The sequence below is a fragment of the Ursus maritimus genome, unplaced genomic scaffold, assembly GCF_017311325.1.
Source record: "Ursus maritimus isolate PB19 unplaced genomic scaffold, ASM1731132v1 scaffold_28, whole genome shotgun sequence".
In the NCBI taxonomy this organism is placed as follows: Eukaryota; Metazoa; Chordata; class Mammalia; order Carnivora; family Ursidae; genus Ursus; species Ursus maritimus.
This window is the reverse complement of record NW_024425341.1, coordinates 1,398,528-1,411,642: the sequence shown is the minus strand read 5'-3', so window position 1 is coordinate 1,411,642 and position 13,115 is coordinate 1,398,528. Positions and strand designations below refer to the sequence as shown.

General features: G+C 44.5%; 1 protein-coding gene across 1 annotated transcript in view; it reads left to right on the top strand.

Annotated features, from left to right (window-relative positions):
* The first annotated feature begins 6,800 nt into the window (after nt 1-6,800).
* Nucleotides 6,801-13,115, top strand: part of CSGALNACT1 (chondroitin sulfate N-acetylgalactosaminyltransferase 1) — a 326,516-nt gene continuing 320,201 nt past the window's right edge. Inside the window, exon 1 of the mRNA XM_040643187.1 lies at nt 6,801-6,919. The gene's annotated coding sequence lies outside the window, so the exon portion shown is untranslated. The remainder of the gene's footprint in view (nt 6,920-13,115) is intronic.

Below are 13,115 nucleotides of genomic sequence, written 5' to 3'. Positions count from 1 at the left end.
TTGAGATCCTATAACAAAAGTGATTTTTCTATTGGTAGTCACGTTATTATTATTTTTAAAAATTTCTTCTCTGGTCCGTCCCTATTTGAACCAAAGATACACCATTATCAAAGGGATATAATAAATTTACCCTATTGCTTGAATTACTGATATGGTTGTAATGCTAAACAGGACAAGTGAACATGTAGGCACTTAGGCACTGTTCCTGCTTTCTGGCTATTGTTTTCAAGACCAAGGTTGATGATATGCTGGATACTCTGTGCACGGTGACAGGGTCACCATTCGCATCCTAGAAAGTCCTACAAAGTCATCAACAGCGAAGCGATTTGGGTCCGTTGTAAAATGTCAGTGTGACCGCACAGATTTTATATGATTCTAGTAGAAAATAGGAAAACTTAATATTCAGTTAGCTGATGCTGTCCCATTGTGGGTAAATATACCTTTTCTGTTGGGTTTTTGAAATGATAATCATGGCTCATCTACAGCTAAAGTAACTTCTTAACAAACCCCGTAGGTGCTATAGGACTTTATGCTTGTGACCGTCACCCTCGTCTTGAAGGTCTCTGGCTCCAAAGACACCTCCTGGTTCTTCTGTCCTTGTCACCACTCCTTCCCAGTTTTCTTTAGAGAACGTCTTTTCTTGGCCCATTAACTCTAATGTTTCCCTGCATTGTGCTTTCGGCATCTTCTTTCATTTTTTGTACTTTCACTAGTAGTTCTTTTCATTTTCATGTCGATGATTGTATTTTGTCTGTGGAAGACTCCCTATTCTCTCTATTATCTCTGGTCTTAGCCTCTCCTGAGTTCCAGATTGCTATTGCTGATTGATAGCCAGCCCTTCCTTCTGGGCTATCCCACAGATGCCATAAGCTTAGCCATTTTTCACACTGATTTTCCCATTGGCTTCAACCAACCAAAATTCACCCCCTCCCCCCTGAGCCTGGGGCAAGCTGACCTGCCTTTAGGGCCTCACACAGGACTTCTCAGTGGTGGGCTCTGAATAATTCGCGTTCTTCCAGCAAGCAGGAAAGCCTGCTGATGATGTAACTAACAGTGTCTGCTCACATACACACATTCCCATCTCACGAAAATTCATATGATAAATTCCTTATCTGGCATTCCAAGTCCCCCATAATCTCGACTCAAGCCACTTTTAAGCTTTTACCTTTCTCCCTAAATGTCACCTGTGCTCTGGCCATTGTGGACCACCATTTTCAGGACATACGCAGTCCTTTCCCATCTCTGCTCCACTGGTCAGGCATTACCTCGGTTCTCTCCTATTTTCTCTGCCCGTCAAAATCCTCTTCAAGGTTCAAGATCTGTCTGAAAAGCTACTTCTAACATGAAGCCATCCATGGGCACCTTGGGGGTCTCTCTCTCTCTCTTTCCCTCCTTCAAATTCTTGTAATATTGTGTTTGGTCTTTCCTACTAGATTTTGGGTTCCCTGAGGTTAAGGACTAGGCTTAATCATTTTTGTAGTTTCCATGGTGCCTGGCACACACTAAGTGCCTCACTTACTGTTATTGCAGGACTAATGACTTGAATAAACCATTTTCTGGCTGTGTTTACAGTAAAGCCAAATACGTCTCATACGGCAAGGGAAGTGATACTGGTATCATCTGGTTTGAAGGCAAAGTTTGTCCTCAGATGCACACGTGTGTGCTCATATAAAATGAATCCCTTTGTGCACAGGTTTGAGATACATGTGAGAAAAAAAGACAAAGAGGGGCACCTGGGTGGCTCAGTTGGTTAAGCGTCTGCCTTCATCTCAGATCATGATCCCAGGGTCCTGGGATCCAGCCCTGTGTGGGGCTTTCTGCTCAGCCGGGAGCCTGCTTCTCCCTTTCCCTTTGCCCTTCCCCCCTGCTTGTGCTCTTTCTCAAATAAATAAATAAAATCTTTAAAAGAAAAGGAAATATTCTTGTTTCTGAAGTTGGTACAGCTTGTTTTCCACATCATCATCATTGCCTTTCTATGTCTTTTTCACTTCTGCTGGGTATCCTACTCGTTGCTTCCCCCGTAGGCATTTCTTATGTTTGGACCTATTGATTTAACTGTACTTGCCCTTCCTGTGGCCAGGCCATATTCCTGTTCAGTGTTAATATTTTATACAGTAGCTCTGCTGTTCTAATATCCCTGAGTACCTCTTTATACATCCTATTTCTACTGTCTGCAATAGAGATTCTTACAACAGTGTGTATTGTTGAAACATATACTCTTCTTAAGGGAATGTATTGTCACCATGTGTATTTGTAGCAGTGAAAGGGCACAGACTGAGGCCTGGAGGTCAGACAGGACTTTGCAGATATTGACCTAAATGATGAATGGTCTATTTTTTTAATAAAGCTTTTATTTTTCTAAGTAATCTCTACACCCAATGTGAGGCTTCAACTCACCACCCTGAGATCGAGAGTTGTGCCTTCCATGGACTGAGCCAGCCAGATGCCCCATTAAATGACCTATCTTTTTTTTTTTTTGAAGATGCTAATAATGCTTGGAAAGAAACACAATAATAATTGAAAATAGTCTATCCGTCAGGGTTAAAAAATTCAAGCTGTAGTGAAAGCCATGGAGATTTGAGTCATCCAAGGGACATATTTGAGTGTTTCTGGCTTTCAAAAAGAAAGGCCTGCCTAAGCTTGGTCTGCACATGCGTGAATTCTTGCAACTACCATAGAAAGAAAGGACACGGTTTTGAGCTGCCCTGTGTTTAGGTGTCTGGATTTGATGTGAGGCGGATGTAGACCAGATGTGGCCGAATCTCTGGTGCTTCCCTGCTTGGGTTTTTCTGCAGTTTCCGCTGTAACCCTTTTGTTTTCTTCTAGAGATGGGGGAGTGGCAATGCTGAGTGCACAGAAGGAGCGTGGAAAAGTCAACCTGTGAAGCACCTGGTGTATTAGACGGCTTTCCTGGGAGATCTGTTACACTAGGGACAGCAAAACCCCGGGAACTGGCATTTGGAGAAAACAGCTTGGGAGGGGCGCCCTGAGGAGAGCAGACCTTCTTCTAGCTCTGTTCCTGCCCTGACCCCGAGGATAATGGCGTGTGTAAGATTGAAAATATTATGAACCAACTCATTGATTTTGAGGTGTACATCTAAAGATGTGAACATAAAACGTGCAAAAGAAGTGAAAATCATCCCTGATTCAGTCAACAAATTTTAATGGAGCCCCACTGTGTTTGAGTAACAGTGTTTATGGAGTGAGGTCTTCAACATGTGGGATTTTTTTTTCTTTTCTAGAAAAACAAAATTTGCCTTTTTGCATCACACATTATTTATTTTACTCATTTTAAATGAAAACATAGTTGGAACTGTATTGCATATTTTCAAGATTTCTGAAGTAGACTCTAGAATATAATTAGATCCTATCTCAATGACTCACCACTCACAGTAGCGCCATCTGGCCGGTCTTCATGCTCTGAGTACAACACACCTCTGCCATCTAATGAGCTACCTCTGAGTACACAGCACGTTTGCTGTGATCTAAGAAATCAGATAACCCTGATTACTAGAGCTGTTTAAAGGAAAGTCAACATGTCTTGAGTGACTGCCTGAGATCTTCTCTTAGAAAGTAAAGTAATTGAGTTTTAATGAATAAGCTTTACAACTGCTCTTCAGCTCCTGGTTGGCTCTGGGTCAAGGTTCTCAAGGATCCTGGTAAGGTTAAGTCTGACTTTGAACTACGAAATACTTTTGCCCTTAAAATTTAATATTTATGGAGTATATGTTTATAACAAATTAATATAATTATATATATATTTTGCATTTTATAAATGTACACATTTGACATCTTATGTATTGTTTTAGAATATATTTTTATATGGACTAGTTTTTCCCTCAAGGGGATAAAATCGGTCCAGTATCATAACCTTACTTATTGACAGAACTTTCTCTATATTTCTGTATTGTTACCACATTACTAGCACATTATGAAGGTGGAAGTGCCTTTATAATATGCTTGGAAATTCTGATAACATGTTCTGATTCCTAAATTATTATGTTTCTGAAAATGTTTATATAAGAACCCTGCAGCTAAAAGCTAAAATCCATGTAGAAAACTTTTTTTAATTCAGTCTTAACAGTTGGTTTTTAACATCTAGGTCTGGCGTTCAACCTATTTATTCTGGTCCTGTGGTCTTTGGAGTTTAAAGGAACCCATCCTCCTACTGGTAACAGTGTCAATCCTTCAAGGTGTCATTACAGAACGGGAGCTGCGAGGCAAGCTGGTTGTCCTTTTCCCTCATTCACTGCTGGTTCTACTAATGAAGACTAGGGCTGACTGACTGACCCTGCTTCGTAATAGTGGCCCCCAAAAGGATAATCCAAATAATATCTACTACATAGTAATTGAAATAATATTTACTTTTCTAGTACCTCCAGAAAAATGTATTTTTAAATTTAAAAAAAAATTTTAAGATTTATTTGAGAGAGAGAGAGAGGGCCCAAGAGAGGGGAGAAGGGCAGAGGGAGAGGAAGAATCCTAAGTAGACTCCCCTCTGAGCTTGGAGCCCAACCCGGGGCTGAAATCACATGACCCTGAAATCACAACCCGAGTCAAAATCAAGAGTCAGACACCCAACTGACTGAGCCACCCAGGTGCCCCTAGAAAAATGTATCTTTTCTCACATTATGCTCTTAATTTTGTAGTTTTATCACTTTTCAACTACCTCAATAAAAGTTCTCTAGGGAAGATGTTTTCAACTACCTTATTTTTTCATGTACTAATTATTGTCAGGAGGTACCTAGAGGCACCAAATGCTTAGCTAGCTTTGGCTTGAAGACTTTTGACATATAGACATACTGATACATATTATACGTACATTGCTGCACTGATATATTTGGAAAACCTCTTCAGGTACCTTTACAAGTATGTCATGCGCCCCTAAAGGAAATGTAATTAATCCTGAAGTGATTTCCCTTTTTCTTCTAGATGACAAGAAGAGAGACGGTTGCAGCCATGATGTTGCCTCTTCCACCTTCCCCAGCCCAGTCTCTGCGAACCTAGACTCTGAGTCCACGAGTTTGCCAGCACAGCAGCCCTTCCTCAAGTCTTTGGCCCATCTTCCAAGCCCGATTCCTCCCTTAAGCCCTATTATATAGAGATTCTGGAGACGTCACTGAACAGAGAGATGGAAGAAAAGGAGGAAAGAAAATAGATGCTTTAGCAACCCCCCTATCAATACATAAGGTGTGGAAATGTGTCCGTGACGTCTGGAAAGGCTCTGAAGTGGTCACTTGATCACCCAGAGTGCTTGATTGTACAGGCTCTGAACTTTGCACAGCTCACCACTAACTGAACCCCCATGTGGCCCCTCCATCTGCACACTGGGGATTGTCTTATGACCTGCCTCACCAGGTTGCTGTGAGAGTGAATGGAGGAGGCTTGGCCAGTGACTTGCAATTACATGTACATGGACGCTAAGTTAGCCATTTATTTATGACCGCCATAACCTCGCAGTATTTTGGGGGCAGTAACAAGACAGACGCTATATTTTTCACTCATTTGAGAATGAATTCTTTTCCTTTCTGAAATCCCAGTTGAGTTGCTGTGGGGGCCTTATGTCACAAGGGTGAGTAGCCCACTCAGGGGTGCGGTGGGTACAGAGCCACCTGAAGTCCCAGGGCAGAATGGGTTGGAAGAAGGATGAGCCTGCTGTGTTAGGGAGTCCTGGTAGGAAGCAAGGCTTGCTTCAGGGATGCTTCCTGCAGGTAAATAAGTGCTTGCTGGCTGCTTGAGGACTGCCTATTGCCTCCTGTGCCCACAGGAAGTCTGGTGCCTGGAAACGTCCCACATGAGGCTTTGAGCTTTCTGCTGGTCAGGCGGTGGAAGGAGCACTGCACCAGGAGTCCTAGAATTGGCTTCTAGCTCTAGTTCTTCTATGGCCCAACCAGGGGGACTCTGCAAGTTGCACCTGTAAGTGGCGAGATGACCTCTTCCAGCTGATTCCTCCTTAGTCTTCTCCATTATAGTGAGAATTGGGGAACATAATACCCCCAAACTCTCTCCCCCCAGAGAAGTGCTGGAACACTTACAAATAAAAGGCCCCTGTGGCCCCTGAGGGTGTGTATGTTTGCGTGAGGGGCTTTTATGACTCCATAGACCACTTGCTGACTTCCGTCCTTCTCCCCTTTCCCCTCCTAGGCGTCGCAGTGGCCATCAGGGGTCCCTACAGAATCACTTCTCCACAGTGGTGGGGTCGCAGAGCCACAGGGTTTCTGACCTTCCCTGTCAATAAAGGTTCTCTAGGGATGATGTTATAAACTGACCAGGGCCGCAAAGGCACCGACTACAGGATTAATTCTCCTAAGTCCAATTTACAAAGTTTTGGTAAGTCAGCCGGCCCATGGAGGGGAGGGCAGCCCAGGGAGGGCAAGGGAAACAGAGGGAGGGGTCTGGGGAACTCTGTCCAGAAAGGGGGAAGGACCACGAACTTGTGGAAAGACACCCGACCACCCCTCCCCTGGGGTTCCGGCCGCGCCGCAGTGTCCCGGACCCTTCCCTCAACTTCTCCAGACCTCAGTGCCAGTCACCTGCAGGGGACCCCCGGTCTCCAGGCGTGCCCCCTGCAGAGAGGGGACAGGCTACCTCCAGGGCGCCCCGCTCCGACGGGGCAGAGGGACGCACTGCAGAGGGACGGCTGGGGAAGCGGGTGGGCGAGGCCAAGCGCGACCCCCGCTCGCCGGCTGCAGCGCAGGCTCGCGGCCCACGGGCTCCCACCCGGCGGCGGGGTGCTGGGGCTTGGCCGAGGATCAGCCCGCCCGCCGCCGCCGCCGCTCCCCGCCCCCCGGGTCCCTGGAGGCTCCGCGGCTGCCGGAGCGGGAGGTGGAGCCGAGCCCGCGGCGGCCGCGCAGGAGGGAAAGTTCGGCGGCGTTGGGAGCAGCGGGGGCCGGCCGTGCTGCCCGGAGGGCGCCTCGGGGTGAGTCGGGTCCCCTCCCGGGGCCGCCGGGTGTGGTGAGCCGCGCGGGGGCGTCGGTGCGGCTCGCGGGTCCGCACAGCCCCGCGCCGCTTCCTCGCGCTGCCCAGCCCGCGACCCCGGGGCGGCTCGTGCCGCCGGGGAGACGGTGCCGCGCCCGGCCTCCCGCCGTCCGCCGGCCGCGGGGGGCTGCGGGCGCCGGCGGGGGAGGGGGCTCGGCGCGGCGGCGGCTGCTGGGGCTGGGGCGGCTCGGCCCGGCGGAGGGCGCGGCGCCTTCAGGTGGACGCGCGAGGGCGCGGAGCTGGCCGCCGGGGAGGGTCCGCGGCCGCTGCGCACTTCGGCCACTTTGGCTTCGCCACCCCTTCTCGTGGCCTTTGCCTGTTTAATTGCTCTCTCGAACACCTACTGAAAAAGTAGCCTCACACGTGCCCGCGTGACTACTTTGCTGGTATTGGTGTATTATTTTTGCCGTGATGGAGAGGGTGGAGGGGGCGTGCCGAGGGTGGCCGGTGGGCAGCGTGCTCGCCTGCCTTGGAGCGGGGCCGCGGGGAGTGTGTCCGAGGGTCGGCGCGATCCGGAGCAAGTGTTTTGTGCTGTCAGTGGAGAGAAGCCTTTCGAGGGCATGGTCTGGGGGTGAGGGTTCTGAAGGGCCGGGAGGAGGAGGAAAGCGGTACAAAGAGAAGGCGAAGTTGTTTCCGCGACACTTCCTGCACCTGCACTACGTCGGTGATTTTGAAGTTATCTTTCCATCGATGTGCAAAGAAAGAGCGGTGGGAGCGGAAGAGATTTTCACAGCACTGTACATGCTGAAACAATGAGGCTTGGGAAACACGAATAAACGCGAGGGTGGTTATTTCGCAAACTCTACTCTTACTCTGATTTCAAAGTCTTGGAGTAGTTTTTACTTAAATGTCGTTAGATAGGTCTAGACAATAAAGATAATTAACTGCTCTCTCACATCTTTTTACTAGAAATTTAAATTTAATTCTCCCAGATTTCTTGGATTTTGTTAACACTGTTCATACAAGGTAGTCATAATTATTGTAGTATTACTTGCACCGTGAGCATTAATAAGCCCTGGGTGGTGCTGTCATGTTGCTAATTGGAAGGAGAAAAGTCTTTCAAACTTGGAAATAGAAGCATATAGGGGGGAAAAAAAAAGCCTTAGTCATAAATAGTGCCTTGAACAAGTGTAATAGTGCTTAATAGGATAGGGGATCCTGTATCTTGTTCCCAAAGAATGTCAGTTCCTGGAAAGCAAGAGATGGCCCCTACCCAATAAATATTTAATAATTCTTCTGCATCGAATTACCATACTATACATTCTCTAAATTATACAGAATCGAAATGCTTTAATTCTGTTCATCTTTGTGTTCCAAATCTCATATGTCTGCTTGCAAGCTGTATTAATGGGGTTCAAAGGAAAATCTCAAACTTTGGGATTCACCAAGTTACAGCAAAGGGAACATTTGCTTTGCCATCCCAGGTACCTGGGCTCCAAGCAGCCTCTCCCGTTTATCAAATGTATAACCTTGGGCAAGTCACTTACCCTTTCCCAGCTGTAGTTTCCTATTTCGTAAAATGCCAATAATATTCCTCACCTTATGGAGGTATTAGGCGGAATGAAATAGCATTTAGGAACTTATCCCGCTGTTTGGAGCACACTAAATACTTCGTAAATGTTGTCTCTTGCCTTTGTCTTCCTTTATTTTCAAGAATCCCCAACACTGGTATGTTTCAACATTTTTTTTTTTTAAATTTAAAAATCCTGTGCAATCTTATTTTCCATTCGTGCATTCACTCAACCTCCTTTTGTTGAAGAGCGTCAGATGCTGTCCTGCATATATATTGAAAGCGAGGAGCTGACCCTTCGAGGCTGGGGTGGGCAATACTTCAGGTTTTCAGGTTTTTCCTGTGGGTAAGAACCCATCACAAGGGCATATGATGGTGAATTGTACTTCCCAGTCCTCATATCGTTCTAGCTCTGTCCTTAACATGATTACGTTGAAGAGAAATAAAAGGAAGCTGTGTGAGGCGCTCATCTCTCCTGTGTACCCTGTTTTCATGCCCAGCTCTGTGCCTAGCAGCGCGTACGGGCTTCAGGAGATGCAGAATGTAGTGAAGTTATATATATATATATATATAGTCCTGATGAAAGGACCTTGGGATTCTAAATGATGGCCCTACTATATATTAGGGCTAATAGAGGTTATTAAAGAAACAAAGCTTGGGTAGACTTTATTACCTATTGATTTTGCCCTGGTGATAAAGCAGTCTTAGAAAACGTATAAAGCCAAGTTGGAGCAGCAGCTCCACCACTAGGGGCCTCCTCTGCATAGTGTATCACCCCGGGCTGGCATTTATTGCCATTATTCTGTCCTTTAAGGTAGCAAAGGAATTAAACTTCCTCGGTTCTTGACATGGAATACTTTATTACAAAAGGGCAACCCTGTGTGAAAAGCATTACCAAAGGCCTAAAAATAAGTGAAAGCCATCTTAAATGATGGATTTGGTACCATTTTAGAATCGCTTTAGAGGTTTAAAGGAGATTTAAGGATGGGCTTTTTACTTTGCACGTTCTTATATTCAAATATATGATTTTTAAAAAACTTTCTAATGAAGTAAATATATGATTTTGTTAGTGTAGCTTCAAGTTTTTAGGTATGTCTTTGGAGAAGCTTATTTTTTTTTTTTATCTTTTAATGTGTTTAAAATTGCTCTATTTCCTAAATAGATACTTGTAGTCCTAACAATAATAAAAGGTGTTTCTCAAGGAATGTTATCCTGCTAGTAGAAGCTTCTGGTGTCCCTTTCTTCCTTTCTTTCTCTCTTTCTTTCTTCTTAAAAGAGGGCCACGTTAAATTCCAGCTTTAAGAAATATGTTTTATTGCATTCCAAGATGCGTCATTGAAAGGCACTTTTCTTCTGTGAGTTTTTGAAAAGATTTCTTATTTCAAAATTCTAATTTGAATGAAGTTAGTCATTGAGACTGTTGAACAATTCAAAGGTGTGTTGGTGTTTTTGTCAGATGTAATTTGCTATTTGGTAGAAAAAAATACTGAAAATATATGTAAGCACACATTATTACTGAAAATATTGCCATATTGTTTGCAAATGAATAAGAGAATATTACAGATTTTCTGTGAAATTTAATTATAATGGTAAACTAAACACCATCAGTCTTTAAAGTAAAATTAACAATAGTTAGAAAGGAGTTTGGAGCATTGCATTATAGGCCCAAACTCTTATCAAGGAGTTTCTTCTCTTAGCAGAACACTCTAAGTTAAAAAAATTATTGGACATCCTGGGGCGCCTGGGTGGCACAGCGGTTAAGCGTCTGCCTTCGGCTCAGGGCGTGATCTCAGCATTCTGGGATCGAGCCCCACATCAGGCTCCTCCACTGTGAGTCTGCTTCTTCCTCTCCCACTCCCCCTGCTTGTGTTCCCTCTCTCGCTGGCTGTCTCTGTGTTAAATAAATAAATAAAATCTTTAAAAAAAATTATTGGACATCCAATTCTGATTTTTACATGGTGGAATTTTAAAACAAGGCAATCTGTTTTTCACTGTTTCTCTTCCAAGGTCTAAATCTGGACTCTTTAGGGAACTGCGTAAGAGGAATAACTTTTGTGTAAAGGTCATAGATAATTTTTATTATCACTTTTCTTTGATTAAGTGAAAGATGTTTGGATTATTTTTAGGATTACGAGCATATCACAAAGTTACACAGATCCTGTCTGCATAAACTGATGCTTCTCCGGAACTGGAAGAGTATTGTTTTCACCCTCACACATCCAGCTTGTGAGGGTGTGGCGTCCCCCTGTCTGTCCTTCCCAGGCTGATACTGGGTCTAAACCACAATGATAGGTATAGAGCTATATCCAGGATGAGGGGTTTTAGTTTGGGCAAGAACCCCTGAGCTGACCGAGATTATAGATGTTTGAGGTGGCAGGAAATGAACGTCTTTATACCTGGGAGTCATTTTTAGGAGTCTTTTCTGGGGAGGTGCCTCCTGGAGGGACAGAAATGGTAACTGTTTGCTAGAGTTTGCAGTGCAGTGTTTGGAACCTATCACTTACTGAAACATTACCTTGCCACACACGTAATTTTTGTTGTTGTTTTTAGACAATGCAAAATACAACATTTGGTTATCCTGGGGTCAAATACGATATTTTGTTTCATTATCGCACACGGGGACATTTGAGTTGATGTAGGAAGAGGGAAGTAGGAGGCGGGAGGAGGTGGGTGGGAACTATTTCTACCCAACATTAGGGCTTGCCTTATTTTCATGTTCCCACCTGGTACATGGCTGTGCAGCTTAGTAATACGTGTTGTTCACTGGTGACTTCGGGGCATACTCCTCTACTCTGTTATGCAATTACTGAAATGATGACTTGGGTCCTGGGTACTCTCAAAAGTGACTTTCTCCTTCTGTCTTCCATTTGTTAGAGATTTGCTAAAGTGGACCACCCCATGCCAGGGTATATGGCACGGTAAACAGAGAGTGGACTGGACTTCAGCCCCGCTCACCTCCTGCTGGGCACAACTGTGTGTGATGCTCTTGTCTGGAAAGTGGTTCGAACAGTGCCTGGCACATAGTAAATATCACTGTTGGTGGTTATTGTTATTATTTTCATATTGCTGATGGTATTGCTTTCAGGGTAGATCGTTTTAGTACCACAGTCTGGAGCAGATGATTTAGGTGAATTTAGTGCTTGTAATAACATTTGCGAAGGTAAGTGATTCATTTCAGGTTTCTTGTCGCACTTCCGTTATAGTTCTCCTCAGGTGATAAAAATGGCTAACACTTAGGGGCACTTACCCACACAGCAGCTGCTCTGCTAAGTGTGGGCCGTGAGTCATTCATTGAATCAGCACAACCACCTTAGGAAGCATGCACTATTAGTATTTGCAGTTTACAGGTGAGAGAACTAAGGTTTAGAGGTGTATTACTACCCCAGGTCAGTTTGTGAGTTCTGTGCCTGGGCCTTGAGTTCATACCTGCCATGTCTGGCTGTACGACTTAAGCTCATAACCTCTGTGCCATCTTTGAGGACGCGGAGAAAGGGGAGCCCTCTTGCACTGCTGGTGGGAATGCAAACTGGTGCAGCCACTCCAGAAAACAGTGTGGAGTTCCTCAAAAAGTTAAAAATAGAACTACCCTAAGATCCAGCAATCACACTACCAGATATTTACCCAAATACAAAAATACTAATTCAAAGGGATATATGCCCCCCAGTGTTTATAGCAGCATTATCCACAATAGCCAAATTATGGAAATAGCCCGTGTCCACTGATTGATGAATGGATAAAGAAGATGTAGTGTGTGTGTGTGTGTGTGTGTGTGCGCGCGCTTGTGAGAGAGATAATGGAATATCACCCAACTATAAAAAAGAAGGAAATCTTGCCATTCAAGAATATTTACCATGACATGGATGGAGCTAGAGAGTATTATGCTAAGTAAAATAAGTCAGTCAGAGAAAGACAAATACCATACCATGGAATTTAAGAAACAAAACAAATGAACAAAGGGGAAAAAAGAGAGGTAAACCAGGAAACAGACTCTTAACTCTAGAGAACGGACTGCTGGTAACCAAACGGGAGGTGGGTGGGGGGATGGACACGAAAGGTGACGGGGAGTAAGGAGGGCTTGTTGTGATGAGCACCAGGTATTGTATGGAAGTGCTGACTCACTGCATTGTCCGCCTGAAACTAATATTACACCGTATGTTAACTGGAATTTAAATAAAAACTTAAAAAACCCTCTGTGCCATCTTTTCCGGCATGAGTACTCACTGCCTTGGCAGTCCAGAAAACACGTGAGCGTTCCGAGGGTTAACAAAATGTGAAAACTTTGATTTTCCTTAGATTATTGTATTTATATCCATTTCTGGATATAATGGAGCAAGATGACAAATGAATTTTTATCAGGAAGTCTGCTTCAGCACTTTTTTTATTTATAGATTTTTGTGTGTAGTTTTTTCTAGTAGCTCAAAATACAATACAATGTGGTACGACTCATTTCTGTACAACATTTAACTTCCTATCAAGGCACTTTGCAGGCGTGTTATAAGCAGAATATATGAATAAAATCAAGTGTGTGGGTTGCAGAATATTAAGGCGTGAAGGCTGGAATCAGCCATTCATGCATCCATTCAGCACATCCTCTTTATTCGCCCCTTAGATGAAGGTGCTCTGCAGG